Raw genomic sequence first — 13987 nt, 5'->3', positions numbered from 1 at the left:
CAAAACACACCACCAAACGTGGACCTGTCCACCAGAAAGATAAGATCGAGCTTCAACCACCAGAACACAGGCATTAGTCCCCCCCACCAGGAAGCCTACACAACCTACTGAAACAACCTTAGCCACGGGGGACAGACACCAAAAACAACGGGAACTACGAATCTGCAGCCTGCAAAAAGGAGACCCCAAACACAGTAACATAAGCAAAATGAGAAAGCAGAAAAACACACAGCAGGTGAAGGAGCAAGATAAAAACCTACCAGACCTAACAAATGAAGAGGTAATAGGCAGTCTACCTGAAAAAGAATTCAGAATAATGATAGTAAAGCTGATCCAAGATTCTATTTCCCAGATCCAAAATCTTGGAAATAGAATAGACAATATGCAAGAAACAGTTAACAAGGACCTAGAAGAACTAAAGATGAATCAAGCATCAATTAAAAACACAATAAATGAAATGAAAAATACTCTAGATGGGATCAATAGCAGAATAACTGAGGCAGAAGAACGGATAAGTGAGGTGGAAGATAAAATAGTGGAAATAACTGATGCAGAGAAAAATAAAGAAAAAAGAATGAAAAGAACAGAGGACAGTCTCAGAGACCTCTGGGACAACATTAAACGCACCAACATTCGAATTATAGGGGTTCCAGAAGAAGAAGAGAAAAAGAAAGGGACTGAGAAAATATTTGAAGAGATTATAGTTGAAAACTTCCCTAATATGGGAAAGGAAATAGTTAATCAAGTCCAGGAGGCACAGAGAGTCCCATACAGAATAAATCCAAGAAGAAATACGCCAAGACACATATTAATCAAACTGTCAAAAATTAAACACAAAGAAATCATATTAAAAGCAGCAAGGGAAAAACAACAAATAACACACAAGGGAATCCCCATCAGGTTAACAGCTGATCTCTCAGCAGAAACTCTACAAGCCAGAAGGGAGTGGCAGGACATAATTAAAGTGATGAAGGAGAGAAACCTGCAACCAAGATTACTCTACCCAGCAAGGATCTCATTCAGATTTGATGGAGAAATTAAAACCTTTACAGACAAGCAAAAGTTGAGAGAGTTCAGCACCACCAAACCAGCTTTACAACAAATGCTAAAGGAACTTCTCTAGGCAAGAAACACAACAGAAGGACTATACCTACAATAACGAACCCAAAGCCATTAAGGAAATGGGAATAGGAACATACATATCAATAATTACCTTAAATGTAAATGGACTAAATGCTCCCACCAAAAGACACAGAGTGGCTGAATGGATACAAAAACAAGACCCATATATATGCTGTCTACAAGAGACCCACTTCAGACCTAGAGACACATACAGATTGAAAGTAAGGGGATGGAAAAAGATATTCCATGCAAATGGAAATCAAAAGAAAGCTGGAGTAGCAATTCTTATATCAGACAAAATAGACTTTAAAATAAAAACTATTAGAAGAGACAAAGAAGGACACTACATAACGATAAAGGGATCGATCCAAGAAGAAGATATAACAATTGTAAATATTTATGCACCCAACATAGGAGCACCTCAATACATAAGGCAAATACTAACAGCCATAAAAGGGGAAATCGACAGTAACACAATCATAGTAGGGGACTTTAACACCCCACTTTCACCAATGGACAGATCATCCAAAATGAAAATAAATAAGGAAACACAAGCTTTAAATGATACTTTAAACAAGATGGACTTAATTGATATTTATAGGACATTCCACCCAAAAACAACAGAATACACATTTTTCTCAAGTGCTCATGGAACATCCTCCAGGATAGATCATATCTTGGGTCACAAATCAAGCCTTGGTAAATTTAAGAAAATTGAAATTGTATCAAGTATCTTTTCCGACCACAATGCTATGAGACTAGACATCAATTACAGGAAAAGATCTGTAAAAAATACAAACACATGGAGGCTAAACAATACACTACTCAATAACGAAGTGATCACTGAAGAAATCAAAGAGGAAATTAAAAAATACCTAGAAACAAATGACAACGGAGACACGACGACCCAAAACCTATGGGACGCAGCAAAAGCAGTTCTAAGGGGGAAGTTTATAGCAATACAATCCCACCTTAAGAAACAGGAAACATTTCGAGTAAACAACCTGACCCTGCACCTAAAGCAATTAGAGAAAGAAGAACAAAAAACCCCCAAAGTTAGCAGAAGGAAAGAAATCATAAAGATCAGATCAGAAATAAATGAAAAAGAAATGAAGGAAACGATAGCAAAGATCAACCAAACTAAAAGCTGGTTCTTTGAGAAGATAAACAAAATTGACAAACCATTAGCCAGACTCATCAAGAAAAGAAGGGAGAAGACTCAAATCAGTAGAATTAGAAATGAAAAAGGAGAAGTAACAACTGACACTGCAGAAATACAAAAGATCATGAGAGATTACTATAAGCAACTCTATGCCAATAAAATGGACAACCTGGAAGAAATGGACAAATTCTTAGAAATGCACAACCTACCAAGACTGACTCAGGAAGAAATAGAAAATATGAATAGACCAATCACAAGCACTGAAATTGAAACTGTGATTAAAAATCTTCCATCAAACAAAAGCCCAGGACCAGATGGCTTCACAGGCGAATTCTATCAAACATTTAGAGAAGAGCTAACACCCATCCTTCTCAAACTCTTCCAAACAATATCAGAGGAAGGAACACTCCCAAACTCATTCTACGAGGCCACCATCACCTTGATACCAAAACCAGGCAAGGATGTCACAAAGAAAGAAAACTACAGGCCAATATCACTGATGAACATAGATGCAAAAATCCTCAACAAAATACTAGCAAACAGAATCCAACAGCACATTAAAAGGATCATACACCATGATCAAGTGGGGTTTATTCCAGGAATGCAAGGATTCTTCAATATACGCAAATCAATCAATGTGATACACCATATTAACAAGTTGAAGGAGAAAAACCATATGATCATCTCAATAGATGCAGAGAAAGCTTTCGACAAAATTCAACACCCATTTATGATAAAAACCCTGCAGAAAGTAGGCATAGAGGGAACTTTCCTCAACATAATAAAGGCCATATATGACAAACCCACAGCCAACATTGTCCTCAATGGTGAAAAACTGAAACCATTTCCACTAAGATCAGGAACAAGACAAGGCTGCCCACTCTCACCACTCTTATTCAACATAGTTTTGGAAGTTTTAGCCACAGCAATCAGAGAAGAAAAGGAAATAAAAGGAATCCAAATTGGAAAAGAAGAAGTAAAGCTGTCACTGTTTGCAGATGACATGATACTATACATAGAGAATCCTAAAGATGCTACCGAAAAACTACTAGAGCTAATCAATGAATTTGGTAAAGTAGCAGGATACAAAATTAATGCACAGAAATCTCTGGCATTCCTGTACACTAATGATGAAAAATCTGAAAATGAAATCAAGAAAACACTCCCATTTACCATTGCAACAAAAAGAATAAAATATCTAGGAATAAACCTACCTAAGGAGACAAAAGACCTGTATGCAGAAAATTATAAGACACTGATGAAAGAAATTAAAGATGATATAAATAGATGGAGAGATATACCATGCTCCTGGATTGGAAGAATCAATATTGTGAAAATGACTCTACTACCCAAAGCAATCTACAGATTCAATGCAATCCCTATCAAACTACCACTGGCATTTTTCACAGAAGTAGAACAAAAAATTTCACAATTTGTTTGGAAAAACAAAAGACCCCGAATAGCCAAAGCAATCTTGAGAACGAAAAACGGAGCTGGAGGAATCAGGCTGCCTGACTTCAGACTATACTACAAAGCTACAGTAATTAAGACAGTGTGGTACTGGCATAAAAACAGAAAGATAGATCAGTGGATCAGGATAGAAAGCCCAGAGATAAACCCACGCACATATGGCCAACTTATCTTTGATAAAGGAGGCAGGAATGTACAGTGGAGAAAGGACAGCCTCTTCAATAAGTGGTGCTGGGAAAACTGGACAGGGACATGTAAAAGTATGAGATTAGATCATTCCCTAACACCATACACAAAAATAAGCTCAAAATGGATTAAAGACCTAAATGTAAGGCCAGAAACTATCAAACTCCTAGAGGAAAACATAGGTAGAACACTCTATGACATAAATCACAGCAAGATCCTTTTGGACCCACCTCCTAGAGAAATGGAACTAAAAACAAAGATAAACAAATGGGACCTAATGAAACTTCAAAGCTTTTGCACAGCAAAGGAAACCATAAACAAGACCAAAAGACAACCCTCAGAATGGGAGAAAATATTTGCAAATGAAGCAACTGACAAAGGATTAATCTCCAAAATTTATAAACAGCTCATGCAGCTCAATAGCAAAAAAACAAACAACCCAATCCAAAAATGGGCAGAAGACTTAAATAGGCATTTCTCCAAAGAAGATATACAGACTGCCAACAAACACATGAAAGAATGCTCAACATCATTAATCATTAGAGAAATGCAAATCAAAACTACAATGAGATATCATCTCACACCAGTCAGAATGGCCATCATCAAGAAATCTAGAAACAATAAATGCTGGAGAGGGTGTGGAGAAAAGGGAACACTCTTGCACTGCTGGTGGGAATGTGAATTGGTACAGCCACTATGGAGAACAGTATGGAGGTTCCTTAAAAAACTAAAAATAGAACTACCATATGACCCAGCAGTCCCACTACTAGGCATATACCCTGAGAAAACCATAATTCAAAAAGAGACATGTACCAAAATGTTCATTGCAGCTCTATTCACAATAGCCCGGAGCTGGAAACAACCTAAGTGTCCATCATCGGATGAATGGATAAAGAAGATGTGGCACATATATACAATGGAATATTACTCAGCCATAAAAAGAAACGAAACTGAGCTATTTGTAATGAGGTGGATAGACCTAGAGTCTGTCATACAGAGTGAAGTAAGTCAGAAAGAGAAAGACAAATACCGTATGCTAACACATATATATGGAATTTAAAAAAAAAAAAAATGTCATGAAGAACCTAGGGGTAAAACGGGAATAAAGACACAGACCTACTTGAGAATGGACTTGAGGATATGGGGAAGGGGAAGGGTAAGCTGTGACAAAGGGAAAGAGAGGCATGGACATATATACACTACCAAACGTAAGGTAGATAGATAGTGGGAAGCAGCCGCAGAGCACAGGGAGATCAGCTCGGTGCTTTGTGACCGCCTGGAGGGGTGGGATGGGGAGGGTGGGAGGGAGGGAGATGCATGAGGGAGGGGATGTGGGAACAGATGTATATGTATGACTGATTCACTTTGTTATAAAGCAGAAACTAATAAAAAAAATAAAAAAAATAAAAAATAAAAATAAATAATAATAAAAAAAAATAAAGCATCAAAACTAAAAAAAAAAAAAAAAAAAAAAAGAATGTATTGTACAACCCGAGGGAATATAGCCAATATTTTGTAATAACTGTAAATGGAATGTAACATTTAAAAATTGTATAAAAAAATCTCTACACAGGAGTCTAAAAAAAAGAAAGAATTGGGGCGTTATGTTGCTCTTCCTTGAGGATGGAATATTTGGAATTCTGCATCAGAGATTTATCTTTTCCTCCCATTTTTTTCATTTATCATATTTTAGGTTACAATCCAATATTTATTTTTTTGATCAAATTTTTCTAACTTTGACTATTAGGAGCTCTTTTAGTCAGCCCCTATGTCCTTTGACATACCCCCATCATTGTGTGTGTGTGTGCGTGTGTGCGTGTGGTTTGTTCCTTCCTTACTTTCTGGCACTATCAGATGCTCCAGGCTTGTCTTGTACATTTCCTGCTCCAGTCCTAGAATCAGCCATTTCTCCCTGGTTCCTTTTATTGGAGAGTGGTATTAGAAACCAAGATATGGGAACCAGGTGAGCTTGTTGCTATGCAGTGTCATGCAGCTAGGTCCTCTCAGCTGACAGAGGAAGGAAATATAGTGTATACTGACTTGTGTATATATACATTTATAGTTAGCTATCATAAATATGTACTCATCTGTATCAATATTATGCTAAACATGAGTTCATGCTGATATCTCCAATTCTAATCCATTACCACGTGGATCATTCTAGGCTCCTCCTTGGGGTCATTTTTATCATAGCAATGTTGCCTAGTAACAGAGTGATATATGTTTATCTGTTTCCAAGGAAACAGAGCTAGACAGTTAACCAAAGGTCAAATTCGCATGCAGAAGAGGAAAAGTTTGTTAACTCTTTACTCACACTGATCAGTGACTCCCCACTGCTCTGGGGATAAAGAACCAACAGCTTGGCTTACAAGGACTCTCAGTGACCTGGCTCACTGATAGTCCAGCCTCATCTCCAACGTTCCTTACTGAGCCCTTCAGGGCAACCACCCTGGTCTCTGTCAAGCCTCACACTCACCATACTCTCTTCTACCCCAGGGCCCTTGCCCATGCCAGTCCCTCTGCTGGGCCTCTCTTCCTGCTGTCTTTACCTAGTTGCCTCCTATTCATCCTTTCAATCTCGGCTCAGTCTTCACTTCTGCAGGGGAGCCAGGAGCCATCCCCATCTCCCAGACTAGGTCAGCACCTTGCTGAAAGCTTGAACAGCACTATGTACCTTTGCTCTGTGGCAGTGTTACATTTACTTATCCTTTTCTCCCACTGGAATACAAACTTCTAGAGGGTAGGGATGAAGTCTACCTAATTAATCAGTATATAATAGGAGCTCAATAAATATTTGCTCATTTTCTCCATTCTTTATTCAATAAATATTTATCAAGGGAAAAAAAAAAAAGATGTCATTTAAAATAGCATTTTAAAAATCACATACCTTAAATATAACGAAAGATGTGCGAAATTTTTTTACATAGAAAATTACGAAGTTATTGAGAGAAAGTGAAATCCAAATAAATGGAGGGATATGCAATATTCATGAATTGTAAAAAGGGTAACTGTTCATTAATTGATGTATATATTCTGTATAATCCCAACTAGATCCCAAGCAGTTTTTAAAGAAATTGCTAAGCTCATTCTAAAATTTATGTGAAAATGCAAAGTAAAAAAACAAAACAAACAGACAAACAAAAAACTCAATATTGAAGTAGGAAAACAAAATTTGAGGACGTATAAGAAGATACCAAGAATTTTTACAAAGTTCCACTAATTAAGATAGTATGCACACTTCTAAATAACACATGGGTCAAAGAAGAAATCTCAAGAGAAATTTTAAAATATTTTGAATGAAATGAAAATGAATACACAATTTATCAAAATTTGTGGGATGCAGTGAAAGCAGTGCTTAGGAAACTTATAGCAGTGGGGAAATTTATCTAAGCTTCCAACTTAGGAAACTAGAAAAGAATAAGAAATTAAGTCCAAAGAAGCAGAAGGAAAGAAACAATAAAAGTTTGGGCAGAAATCAATGAAATTGAAAACAGAAAATTGATAGAGAAAATCAATGAAACCAAAAACTGGTTCTTTGAAAAGATCAGTAAAATCAATAAGCCTCTAACAGCTAACTAAGAAAAAAAGAAAGAGGTCACAAATTACTAATATCAGAAATGAAAAAGAATACATCACTACAGATCCAATGGACATTAAAAGGTTAATTAAGGAATACTATAAACAACTCTATACTCACAAATTTGATAACCTAGATGAAATGGACCAATTCTTTGAGAGACACAATCTGCTAAAACTCAAACAAGAAGAAATAGACAATCTGAATAGGCCTATACTACTAAAGAAAATTAATCAATAATTAATAACTTTCTAAAACATAAAGTACCAGGTCCAGGTAAATTACAGTGAATTCTACCTAACATTTATGGAAAAAATTATACCAATTCTCTACAATCTCTTTCAGAAGATAGAAGAAAAGGGAATATATCCTAACTCATTCTATGAGGCCAGCATTACCCTAATATCAAAACAAAATAACGACCTTATAAGAAAAGATAGTACGGTATTGGTACAAAGACAGAAAACTAGACCAATGGAACAAAATAGAGAAACAGACTCACATAAGGGTTACTTGATTTATGACAATGATGTAACTGCAATGAAGTAGGAAACGTTGCCTTTTCAATATATGGAACTGGGTCACTTGGATATCCATTCACAGAAGCCATTTCCAGATTGAATAACTAAATGTGAAAGGTAAAATAATAAAGCTCTTTCAAGAAAACAGGGGAATATCTTTATAACCTTGGAATAGGTAAAGATGTCTTAAACAGGTCGTAGAAATCACTAACCATAAAGGAAAATATTGATAAGTTGGATTGTATTATAATTAAGAGCTCTGTTCAAGAAAAGACACCATTAAGAGAGCATAAAGTGTCACACTGGTCAGAATGGCCATCATCAAATAGTCTACAAATAATAAATGCTGGAAAAGGTGTGGAGAAAAGGGAAGCCTTGGATTGTATTATAATTAAGAGCTCTGTTCAAGAAAAGACACCATTAAGAGAGCATAAAGTGTCACACTGGTCAGAATGGCCATCATCAAATAGTCTACAAATAATAAATGCTGGAAAAGGTGTGGAGAAAAGGGAAGCCTCCTACACTGTTGGTGTAGGGAATGTAAATTGGTGCAGCCACTGTGGAAAACAGTACAGAGGGTTCTTAAAAAACTAAAGATGGAGTTACCATATGATCCATCCTGGGCATGTATCTGGAAAAGACAAAAACTCTAATTCGAAAAGATACATGCACCCCAATATTTATAGCAGCACTATTTACAATAATCAAGACATGGAAGCAACCTAAATGTTTATCAACAGATGAATGGATAAAGAAGATGTGCTACATATATATACCATGGACTATTATTCAGTCATAAGAAGAATGAAATAATGCCATTTGTAGCAGCATGGGTGGATTAAGAGATTATCATACAAAGTAAAGTAAGTCAAACAGAGAAAGACAAATATCACATGATATCACTTATATGTGGAATCTAAAAAAGTGATACAAATGAACTTATTTACAAAACAGAAATAGACTCACAGACATAGAAAACAAAATTATGGTTACCAAAGGGGAAACAAGGGTGGGTGTGGGGGGAGGGATAAATTAGGAGCTTGGGATTAACAGATACACACTAGCATATATAAAATAGATAAACAGAAAGGATTTACTCTATAGCACAGGGAACTATATTCAATATCTTGTAATAACCTATAATGGAAAATAATCTGAAAAAGAATATATATATGTATATATATGTATGTACAACTGAATCAGTTTGCTGTACACCTGAAACTAATACATTATGAAACAACTATACTTCAATAAAAAGAGCATAAAGTCAACAGTAGATTAGAAAAATATATTTTCAATACCCATATCTAACAAAGAGACCTGTATCCAGACTATACAAAGAATTCATACAAATCAGTAAAAGGTAAACAACTTTATTTTATAATTTTATTGATTTTTGGCTGCGTTGGGTCTTCGTTGTGGCGTGCGGGCTTCTCATTGCGGTGGCTTCTCTTGTTGCAGAGCACAGGCTCTAGGCGCGTAAGCTTCAGTAGATGCAGCATGTGGGCTCAGTAGTTGTGGCTCGTGGGCCCTAGAGTGCAGGCTCAGTAGTTGTGGCACACGGGCTTAGTTGCTCCGTGGCAGAATCTTCATAGACCAGGCATCGAACCCGTGTCCCCTGCATTGGCAGGCAGATACTTTTTTTTTTTTTTTTTTTTTTTTTGCTGTACGCGGGCCTCTCACTGTTGTGGCCTCTCCCCTTGCGGAGCACAGGCTCGGGATGCGCAGGCTCAGCGGCAATGGCTCACGGGCCCAGCCGCTCCGCGGCATGTGGGATCCTCCCGGATCGGGGCACAAACCCGTGTCCCCTGCATCAGCAGGCGGACTCTCAACCACTGCGCCACCAGGGAAGCCCGGCAGGCAGATTCTTAACCACTGTGCCACCAGGGAAGTCCCAACAACTGAACTTTAAAATGACTTAAACAGGCACTTCACACACACAAAAATACCCAAATGGCCAATAAGCATTATCAAAGGTGCTCAGTATCAGTTGTGACCAGGAAATATAAATTAATTGCAATGAGATACTACTCCACACCTGCTAGAATGGCTAAAATTAAAATTCATCAAGCTGTACACATGATTTGTACATTTTCTGTATGTAGCTTTCCAAAACATTAACTTCAAAAATAGCTACATAATATTTTTGATTTGTGTTATTTTTATCTTTGTTATTGAGGCATATAATAAAATGTACCTATTTAAAGAATATAGTTTGAAGAGTCTAGACCAGGGGTCAGCAAACTATGGCCCTTGAGCCAAATCCAGCCACATTCATTTGTTTACATATTATTTATGTCTGCTCTCATGCTACAGTGATAAAATTGAGTAGTTTTAACAGGCACCATATGGTCCTCAAAGCTTAAAATATTTATTATCTGACCCTTGTAGATAGAAGAAAGTTTGCTGACCTCTAACCACCATCACAATCAAGACATAGAATATTTCCATCATCCCCCAAAAGCTCTTTCCTGCCTCTTTGCCTGCCCCACCCCTGGTCCCAGACAACCACTGATCTGCTTTCTGATACTCTAGATTCATTTTGCCTTTCCTAGAATTTCATGTAAATGGAATCACAGCGTACTTTTCTGTGTCTGACTAAATTTATTTCTCATAATGTTTCTAAGATGCATCCATGTTGTTGAATGTGTCTGTAGTTTCGTCCTTTCTATTGCAGGTTAGTATTCCTTTATTGATATACCATAATTTATTCACTGGTTGATGGACATTTGGGGTTGTTTCTAATTTTTAACTTTTACAAATTAAAGCTGCTATGAGCATTCATGTTCAAGTCTTTGCTTGGACATATGTTTTCATTTATCTTGGGTAAATAACTAAAAGTTGAATTCTCAGTTATGTAGTAAATCTATGTTTAACTTTATAAGAAACCAGCAAACAATTTTCCAAAGTGGTTGAACATTTTGCATTCCCACCAGAAAAGTATGCAAGTTCCAACTGGTCCTCCTTCTCATTAGCACTTGGCATTGGCAGTCTTTTCAATTTTAGCCATTGTAATGATCATGAGATAGTATTTTGTGGTTTTAATTTGTATTTTCCTGGTAATTGGGGATATTATGCATCTTTTTGTATGCTTATTGGTCATTTATATGTCTTCTTTTGTCTGTTTGAATCTTTTGCCGATTTTTAAATTGGGTTGTCTTATTATTGCACTATAAGACTTTATGTATTCTTGGTACGAGTCCTATGTCTGTGTGCATGTGTGTTTTCTCAGTGGTGTCTGTATTAGTTTCCTATTGATGCTGTAACTAGTTATCACAAACTTAGTGGCTAAAAAGCACACAGATTTATTGTTTTCTAGTTCTGGAGGTCAATTTCACCTCCTTTGATGGCTAAAATCAAGGTGTTGGCAGGGCAGTATTCTTCTTGGAGGTTCGAGAGGAGAATTAATTTACTTGTCTTTTCTAGTTTCTAGAGGCTGCATACACTATTTGGCTGGTGGCCCTGCATCATTGCAACCTCTGCTTTCATCATCACATGTCCTCTCTGTCTCTGACCCTCCTGCCTCCCTCTTAAAAGGGTCTTTGTGATTATATTAGGCCCACTGGATAGCCCAGGAACATATCCCTATCTTAAGATTCGTAATTTAATCACGCCTGTAAAGTCTCTATTACCATGTAAGGTAACATATTCACAGGTTCTGAGATTAGGACATGGACATTTTGGGGAGGCCAATATTCAGTCTACCACTGTGTCTTTCAATGAACAAAAGTTTTTGCCTGTATTAGGGTTCTCCAGAGAAACTGAACCTGTAGGATATATATCTATATATTTATGGAAAGAGATTTATTACAAGGAATTGGTTCATGGGATTATGGAAGCTGACAAGTCCTAAGATCTGAAGAGTTGGCAAGCTAGAGACCCAGGAAGAGCTGATGTTTCATTTCAAGTCCGAAGGCAGGAAAAAGTCATTGTCCCAGCTCAAAGGCAGGAAAGCAGGAGGAATCCTTTCTTATTACGCAAGACAGAGTCAGCTTTTTTGTTCTATTCAGGCCTTCAACTGATTGGATGAGGCCCACCAACATTAGGGAGGGTAATCTACTTCACTCAATCTGTTGATTTAAATGTTAATCGCATCCAAAAACATCCTCATAGAAACATGCAGAATACTGCTTGACCAAATATCTGGGCATCCCATGGCTCAGCCAAGTTGACACGTAAAATTAGCCATCACAAATCTATAGTCCATTTTGAATAAATTTCTGTATGTGGTGTGAGGTAAGAAGAATTGAGGTTTTTGTTTTGTTTTGTTTTTTCCAAATGGATATCCAGCCATTCCAGCACCATCTGTTGAAAATATTTTCCTTTCCACATTGAAAACGTTGGCACCTATGTAGAAAAGCAACTAAAAATATCTATGGGTCTACATTTGTACTCTCCATTCTGCTTCATTCATCAATACGCCTATCCTTATGCCAATATTTACTGCTGTAGCTTTTAAGTCTTAAAATCTGGTAGTATAGCTCTTCCAACTTTTTTTCTTTTAAAAAATGTTTTGGTTTATTATGAGGCTTTTGCATTTCCATATAAATTTTAGAATATGTGTGTCAATTTCTATTTTTAAAAAGCCTCCTGGCTCTTGGAGGAAGACGCGGTCCCTGCAGCGGAGCCTCGGGCCACCCGCTCCTGCTCGTGACTCACCGTTGTTCGCTCTGGCCCAGGAACAAGTCGGTCAGGAAGCCGCGCAGCAGCCATGGCTTTTAAAGATACCGGAAAGACTCCCGTGGAGCCCGAGGTGGCGATTCACGGCATTAGAATCACCCTCACCAGCCGCAGCGTGCAGTCTTTGGAGAAGGTATGTGCTGACCTGATCAGAAGTGCGAAGGAAAAGAATCTCAAAATGAAAGGACCGGTTCCGAGGCCTACCAAGGCTCTGAGAATATTCTCAAACTACAAGGAAAACTCCTTGTGGTGAAGGTTCTAAGACTTGGGATCGTTTCCAGATGAGGATCCACAAGCGACTCATTGACCTGCACGGTCCTTCTGAGATTGTCAAGCATATCACTTCCATCAGTACTGAGCCAGGAGTTGAGGTTGAAGTCACCATTGCAGATGCTTAAATCAACGTTTTTAATAAATTGATAATCAGTTGTTTAAAAAAAAAGCCTACTGGTATTTTGATTGGGATTTCATTAAATCTATAGATCGATTTGGGGAATATTGGCATCTTTGAGTTTTTTTTGTTTTTTGCGATACGCGGGCCTCTCACTGTTGTGGCCTCTCCCGTTGCGGAGCACAGGCTCCGGACGCGCAGGCTCAGCTGCCATGGCTCACGGGCCCAGCCGCTCTGCGGCACATGGGATCCTCCCAGACCAGGGCTCGAACCCGTGTCCCCTGCATCGGCAGGCGGTCTCCCAACCACTGCACCACCAGGGAAGCCCTGAGTTCTTTTTTAAAGTAATATTCTAACTGTTACTAATCTGAGGGTCCTCATTGTTGATGCTATTCATAACAAATGATAATAAAAAGAAAAATAGCTCTAATTTACTGAACTCAGCCTTGTCCAGGTACTCTCTCTGTATAATTTCACTTAATAATCCCAACAATTTTATGAGATAGGTATTATTATCCCCGTTTTTAAAAATTTATAGATGAGGACTGTGATTCTGAGAGGTGAAGTAACTTGCCCAAGGTTACAGTGTTAGCAGACAGCCGAGTTAGGATCTGAACCTATGGCTTCCTGACTCCAAAAATCCATCCCTTGTCTTCAAAATCACTATGGCTGTTTTATATTATATCTCTCGCTCCCTGCCTCCTCCTGTCCTGATTTCACTCCCACCTAATTGACTCCTTAGTTAACATTTATTAAGCACCTACTATGTGTGCCTGGTGCTGGGGTAGGTGATTTATGCACAGTAGCTCATTAATTCCCTCAGAGAGATACACATTTGTACAGATCTATGGGCACTTGTGTGTATAAACATGCCTCTT

The 13987-nt window shown here is 37.8% G+C and overlaps 1 pseudogene across 1 annotated transcript; it reads left to right on the top strand.

The window, feature by feature from the left end:
* The first annotated feature begins 12749 nt into the window (after positions 1 to 12749).
* On the top strand, positions 12750 to 13116 carry LOC307049998 (small ribosomal subunit protein uS10-like; annotated as a pseudogene). Its single transcript has one exon. The product of its transcript is annotated as a small ribosomal subunit protein uS10-like (transcript).
* The last annotated feature ends 871 nt before the right edge of the window (positions 13117 to 13987 follow it).

Source organism: Hyperoodon ampullatus (genome assembly GCF_949752795.1).
Source record: "Hyperoodon ampullatus genome assembly, chromosome: 3".
NCBI classification, from domain to species: Eukaryota; Metazoa; Chordata; class Mammalia; order Artiodactyla; family Ziphiidae; genus Hyperoodon; species Hyperoodon ampullatus.
The sequence above is the reverse complement of the archived record's forward strand: the minus strand, read 5'-3'. Positions and strand labels throughout refer to the sequence as shown.